The following is a 7,767-nucleotide window of genomic DNA, read 5'->3' on the forward strand; positions in this document are numbered from 1 at the left end:
ATGGCAAAACAAATATATAAGAAATAATTTATTTGCCATGAATTAAGTGTGATGAAATGTGTGATCATGCCCCAGTCAGTGAAAGTGTGTTTCCTACCCCTAGGCCCCAGAGGGTTAAATCAGCCTTTTCTCCCATTCCCGAGAGAGGTGCAGTGCAGGCTGCCTCCCTCCCTATTTTTTGGACAAGTGTGTCATAACAGCTATATATATATTTTTTTTTTACAAAATTAGAGAAATTAAAGTCTGGAAGAAAAAATATGATTTTGTAGTTCAAACAGCAATGCTCATTTATATGTTCATTTATATTTGAGGACACTACCTCATGTTTTGTGAGTATTCATATCAATTTACTCAATAAAAATGGAAACATTGAAATAACTGTCTTTTAGTTATGAAAGAAACAAGATTGGCAAAAAAAAATCGAGATCGGCAGGTAAGGTTGCCTAAGGATCGGTGATCGTTGATCGGCCAGAAAACTGCAATCGGTGCACCCCTAGCTATTACTTATTTGCACAAATTGTGCTTAAAATACTGATCCCAGGATGGAAATCAGTTTTTTTTGTTATTGATAATTAATTGTTTGAAATATTTATTACATACCTGCTTACGTGACCATTCCACCTTCGATACATCATTGTTCCTCTGATCTGTTTAAAATATATAATACATCAACATATATAATTCCACACAATATATAATTCAGAGGTTGGATAACATTCCTAATTTGGAGGGAATTTACAGTTCTTTTTGTCACAAAATCAACCTAAAAATGATTTCTATCAATTTCAGTGTGCATGTTTAGATATGTGTTGTTTGTTATGATATATTACATATAGCAGAATTGCTATAAAGAAGATTTCAAGAGATTTGAAGTGTCACGACAAGGAAAGGAACAACATGTGGGCTGGCGTAAGGTGAACGGAGATGGGCTTTATTAGGCAAAACATTAACAGTTATGGGGAAAACAAAGCGCGACCATGAGGGATCCAAACAGGAGAACAGGGAACAAGCAGGGGAAAGGCTCAGGGTCAGACCGAGATCCGGGAAGATGAGCAGAGTGACAGGGACAGCGACAGGCATATACAACGACTAACGAGGGGACAACGAGCAACAGGAGTGGCTCATTAGAGCCACACTGGGGAGGGGACAGGAGGGCCAGGCAGACTAATAAATGTTATTGATATGCAACTTACTGCAACATGTGTTGTATATTTCAGTATATTTTGGAAAATACTAAAGATATGTAAATAAATTAGGTAGGATTTTAATAATGGATATTGTGTTTCCCACAAGAGTGGTTTTAATGTGAAAATTTATGTAGTATTCATTCTGTTTTGTTATAAGCAAATCAGTCATTTGAACAATTTTTTTTGTCCTTCTTCTGAGAGCATAAAGCCGGGCAGCGTACCTGCGCAGTGTGTACAGGTCATTTTACATCTTATACAAATGAGGGCAACGTTCAGAATAATGCTGCAAGATAAAACTATCAGCAAGCCAGAGTGAAGAGGATCCAGCAGGTTCTGATAGCCTATAACAAAGAAATAGATTTCAGCATAATGATATACAGACACATTTCCCATTTGCTTAGATTTCATTAGTTAAAGATAAAATCTATAAGAAATTATGGCAGTTGTTTTGTAAGTAGTCCGTTTTTAACATGAACTTTGGTATTTTACATTTTAACTATTTGTATTAAGTAATATTTCCAATACTTATTAAATACACATGTGTGTAATTCAATTTATGCTCTTAGATTACAAAAATCATCACATTAAAATAATAAATAATTGTCTTAATAGCAGAATAAGCAAAATAAAAGTTTGAGGATGCAGATATAGTCTCCACACTAGGTGTTACCATCTATATCCAGCTGTGTGCCGTTCCCAAACAGCATCTCCCCACACATGGCCACAGCGCAGTAGTAAGTCCCAGCATCAGAGGGGCTGAGGTTCCTCTTGGGGAGGCTGTAGACACAGCTCCGTGTAGGAGATCCAGCCTCAGGGCTCTTCTCACACTCATCACTCCTGTTTCTGTGGCTGTAAATGACTCCTGGAAGGGATTCTCCTGATGCATGTCTGAACCAGTAAACACTGTGTTCTCCTGCACAGCTCCCAGTCTCTATTGTACACTGCAGGCTCACAGAGTCTCCTGGCTGCACTGTGTCAGACACAGGCTGCTGCACCACAGTCCTGCTGTTGGAGTCTTTTCCTGAAAAGTAAAATTTCACGATGACAGGCCTTTGAGAGACAAACTGGAAAATACAGTTCCTCAAAAAATTTTCTTACAGATTTTTGAGAGGTTTGGGAACTGAAGCGGTGTTCTTCTGACCATCCAAGAAATAAGTAACTTCTTGGAGAACAGTTGAAATTCTTGTCTCTTTTTATTGTATTACTGTTTATTCGTATATATTCGGTAACACTTTCCATTAACTGCACCTACATAATACCTTTATAATACATTCATATAACATTCATAAGCAGCATGTGAGTATACCTTAATATCCTAACATACCTTAACAGCTTTAATATACATAAAAAAAAACATTACATGATAATAACAAACATTATAATCATATAATGTTTGTCATTAATGTAGATGAATTTAATTTATTTCAAATCAAACAAATGAAGTGTGTAAAGTGTACTTTATTTTTTCACAATTTTCGTGACTCAAAATTTTACATTTACATTTGGTTTATGTTGCCCCTTTTCCACAGGAAGGTATTTATCGTTTTTGCATATTTAGCTGTTGATGTGTGTTAGTATTTTTGAGGATTCTGCTGTAGTACCTGCATGATTTGACTCAGGAGCCAAATGTATTATCTTTACTTGTTACTGTTTGCTGATTAACAGTTTGTCTATTTTTTAACATAAATAAATAACATAAATAAATAATAATATAAATAAAAAGTATACATAGCAAAAGGAATTACTTTTGTTTCATGTAGTCACTCCTATTTATTTTCTTATTTAAGTTTTTCCGTTCAACTGTAGCACTACAGCAAAAAGCAAAACATCAGGGCAAATGCAATTATGCTTTAATCCAACACACGCAACTCAGTGTTCAAAATCTTAACATTTAATCGACAAAAGATCTTCAATGGATTTATGATTTAATTTGCAATGTTCTGGCCTGAAATCTTTTCCTGCTACACTGAAGACTCTCTCAGCATGTGCAGAGGAAGCTGCAGCCAAAGGGTTGGCATCCTCTGATAAACATGGTTGGCTCAGGTAACAGTGACATTATGTGAAGCTTTCATGACAGGAATAGGGACTAGTTTGACTTTTGATGCAGTAAATGAGTTTGGGACGTTTCTTAGGTTAGAAACTGCAGTCACTGCAGCCAACACTAACTTTTGAGGAGAGACACTCAGCTTTTCCACCATGGTACACAAAATGACAGTTTAATTATTATTTTAGGTGACACTTCAAATGATCCTGAACAAGATGATATTTTTGTAACAATGATACATAACAATGATAATGTGCTTATGTGTAATTCATAATTAAATATACTGTATAGTTAAAAGCTACATCTACAGTACATATATGAATTTACTGGAATTCAAATTTCCATTCTACTTCATTAAATTCAAATATAAATTGCAATGCCACATCCTGTTTTCAACCACAATTAAATTCAAATTTAATTGAGATTAACAAAATGAACTGAAATTAAGGGCCATTCTCAATTCATTTCTGAATGGTGCACATCCCTGATTCTTATGTTAAAGAATTTTTTTCTGAGTGACTATACACTAATTGCTCAGTTAAATAGCTTTAAGCAAAATTTTCTTTTGCTAGGCACTGACATAATGCCGCTGTTTCATCAGTACAGTTACTGTGCAGTGTTTTCATGAATGAAGGCATGTGTCAGTTTATGCCACAGTCTTCTGTAGGTTTTGTATAGGTATGTATAGCATATATTTATGTGTCATAATTATTGTATTTAACTTTATACACATAACTAAACTAACTAACTAAAATCCACTTCACATAATAACACTAAAACATTGTCATTCCAACAGCAAAATGTTTTACATTTTGTTTGTTTAATGTTGTTTAGAAAAACATTCATGGACCAAAGCACACAATCTACATCAACCATCTTTGTTAATTTTATATTGGCACACAGCTCAACTGTCAAAAATGTTTGTCAGTGGACAATCTTATTGACACTTTAATATGAAAATAGTTGGAGTCTCATTTACCTGTGATTATGACAAAGGTTCCATTTCCAAATACGATTTCATTATAGAACACAGCAACACAGTAATACACTGCAGAATCTGACGGCTCCACGTTGGAAATAGTGAGGTTAAAACTCCCCTCTGCATTCTGTAAGGAGTAACGTTCTATGTTTGTATATTCCTTGTTAAATTCAGCAGGTGAGTAGCGAAGTGCTTTCACCATGAGCTGGGGCTTCTGACCAACAGCTTGCTTAAACCAAACAGCAAAATAAACTTCTTCTGGACCGAAGCATGTCAGAGTCACACTGTCTCCATGCTGAACCCTCATCAGGAGACTGGGCTGAACAACATCCACAGCCAGTGCAGTGTCTGGAAAAACAGAGAAACACAAATGAATAAATAAACAAACAAACAAATAAATAAGACAAATATCATGATAGTATTCAGAATAACTATTAAGTATGATGAAGATTAAATGGCCAAATACTTATTACACTAATTACATCATACAGGATATATAAAAATATTAAAATATTATTTAATATTTTAGGACCCTACTAATTAAAATGAGAAGACCAAAGAGTCTGAACATCTTTGTGGTTCCACTTGTTTAGAGTAAACTGCTCTGCTGCTAAGTGAGAGGTCATGGTCGTGGTCTGGATGAAAGGGCAGGAAACAGAGAGGTACAAGATACACATCAGGCTGATCTGATTGGCTGTTCACACAGGAATTTAAATAATAGTAAAAAGGCATTTTAACCTGCACTTACATATTTGTACATTTACTCCTTGATCGGCAGTTAAAATGATAACAATTAGATACCAAATTATATAAATAGGAACAGATACTAAGCAATAAAGTTCTTTGTACAGAGCACTGAGACACTGTGAGAGAGCATTCGCTAATCATCCCCCTCAGACAAGCTCAGCACAGTCTCAGTCTCTTGTTATCAATCTGATAATAGACCAGTGTTTCTCAGAACAGTCCTTGGGCATATATCAACAGTTTAACAGTACAAAGTTACACATTACTGTATGTACTGTAAGTTGTTGACAAACCATGTCATTGCGATACAGAATAGAAAAAAAACAAGACTGGTTTACAGCACTGCATAGCATAAAGGGAAACAGATTTAAAACTATAAATGCAAATATAGGAAACAGCACTAAAGCAGAACTATACATTTAGTGCTGTATAGAGAATTACAGTGCAGTCCTATTACACGTACTGACGTTCGTGTATGTCCAGCCACAGAGTCTCATCCACATCAAAATGGATATCTCCCCTTGCAAAGCAGCACAGAAAGAATGTTTTGTAATGTCTTATCTGCCTCTGCAGCTCTCTGCTGTAATGTCCTCACATGCTGCATCCATGTCAGCCAAGCAGGGTCATCTGAGTATGTGGCTGGCGATCATAAGCCTTCCACCTCCATGCTGAGTAGAGCCCCTCAGTCGGGTTAAGAAATGGGGAGTAGGGGTCACTCTATTGTCAGAAAGTGTAACTCAGTGTTGTGTCCTGTCAATACATGCTTTACAAATTAAGGTTCATGAGATGCACCTATGAGCTATATTAGAGAACTGGTTGAACCTTTGTTGATTTAACCCTTCAAACATTCCCCTCCATTGGCGGAACTCAAGAGTCACCTGTCTGGTTATGACAACCGGTTCAACCATTTTGTATGTAATGATTTATGCAATAAACTTTAGTATTTGTATATTACTTTACAAATTACTGTTTTGATAAATGTGCTTAGATTTGTTTAGTACAGTATATGCTCTTCTTGTTTTATCCTGTTCATTTTGTGTTTAAATGCTAAAAAAGAAACATTTAGGTGTAATTTTTTTGGGGCCGGGAACCAATTAATTGGTTTTCCATTATTTCTTAAGGGCAAAATTCAATCAGAACTCGAACCTTTTTAGGATTCAAACCTGAGTTCTGAATGGATTAAGTTTGAGTTCTGAGGTACCACTGTAATACATTTTGATCAGCATAACATAAGCAATATATTATGTAGGAAACAGCATATTGTTGTACATAACCATTTACATGAATGTGCCAAACCATTTTTAGCAATTTGTCCAAAAGAATGAGGCATTGCTTTTATGATGTGCACAAATGACTCAATGAGGTAGATTTTGGGCAAGTAGTTCTGATCTAAGAAATGTACCAAAGCAACTGAAAAACTATGCATGCACTTGCCTAAGCAGTCATTTATCAGCATGTAAACACTGCCATCTGCTATTTAAAGAGTAGCCTGCTGTAATACAAGGTTAAATTCTTGCAAGTATTCTTATGAATTTAATGTGAGGATTGGGATCAGTCACGGTAATAAGCAGCTTTAATGCGATGGCTATAAATAGAGTCTGACAATCCAAGTTAAAACCAAAACAAGAAAGGCAGTATCCAAATCGTCAGAATGAAAGTAGGTCGGTAGAACAGGCGATAATCAGAAGAAGGCACAATATGCGATCAAAGGACATGGCAAACCTTGTGGTCTAGGGACAGAATTTACACTCACCTAAAGGATTATTAGGAACACCATACTAATACGGTGTTTGAGCCCCTTTCGCCTTCAGAACTGCCTTAATTCTACGTGGCATTGATTCAACAAGGTGCTGAAAGCATTCTTTAGAAATGTTGGCCCATATTGATAGGATAGCATCTTGCAGTTGATGGAGATTTGTGGGATGCACATCCAGGGCACGAAGCTCCCGTTCCACTACATCCCAAAGATGCTCTATTGGGTTGAGATCTGGTGACTGCGGGGGCCATTTTAGTACAGTGAACTCATTGTCATGTTCAAGAAACCAATTTGAAATGATTCGAGCTTTGTGACATGGTGCATTATCCTGCTGGAAGTCGCCATCAGAGGATGGGTACATGGTGGTCATAAAGGGATGGACATGGTCAGAAACAATGCTCAGGTAGGCCGTGGCATTTAAACGATGCCCAATTGGCACTAAGGGGCCTAAAGTGTGCCAAGAAAACATCCCCCACACCATTACACCACCACCACCAGCCTGCACAGTGGTAACAAGGCATGATGGATCCATGTTCTCATTCTATTTACGCCAAATTCTGACTCTACCATTTGAATGTCTCAACAGAAATCGAGACTCATCAGACCAGGCAACATTTTTCCAGTCTTCAACTGTCCAATTTTGGTGAGCTCGTGCAAATTGTAGCCTCTTTTTCCTATTTGTAGTGGAGATGAGTGGTACCTGGTGGGGTCTTCTGCTGTTGTAGCCCATCCGCCTCAAGGTTGTGCGTGTTGTGGCTTCACAAATGCTTTGCTGCATACCTCGGTTGTAACGAGTGGTTATTTCAGTCAAAGTTGCTCTTCTATCAGCTTGAATCAGTCGGCCCATTCTCCTCTGACCTCTAGCATCAACAAGGCATTTTCGCCCACAGGACTGCTGCATACTGGATGTTTTTCCCTTTGCACACCATTCTTTGTAAACCCTAGAAATGGTTGTGCGTGAAAATCCGCACTGAGCAGATTGTGAAATACTCAGACCGGCCCTTCTGGCACCAACAACCATGCCACGCTCAAAATTGCTTAAATCACCTTTCTTTCC

The 7,767-nt window shown here is 37.1% G+C and overlaps 1 long non-coding RNA gene across 1 annotated transcript; it reads right to left on the reverse strand.

Moving 5' to 3' along the window:
• Positions 1-600: 600 nt before the first annotated feature.
• LOC140593244 (uncharacterized) lies at positions 601-2,158 on the reverse strand. The gene is made up of 3 exons (XR_011993494.1): positions 1,858-2,158; positions 1,409-1,528; positions 601-647 (listed from the first exon to the last, which is right to left on the reverse strand). It is a non-coding gene; the product is annotated as an uncharacterized lncRNA (long non-coding RNA).
• Positions 2,159-7,767: the final 5,609 nt, after the last annotated feature.

This window comes from Paramormyrops kingsleyae, chromosome 10 (genome assembly GCF_048594095.1).
Source record: "Paramormyrops kingsleyae isolate MSU_618 chromosome 10, PKINGS_0.4, whole genome shotgun sequence".
NCBI classification, from domain to species: Eukaryota; Metazoa; Chordata; class Actinopteri; order Osteoglossiformes; family Mormyridae; genus Paramormyrops; species Paramormyrops kingsleyae.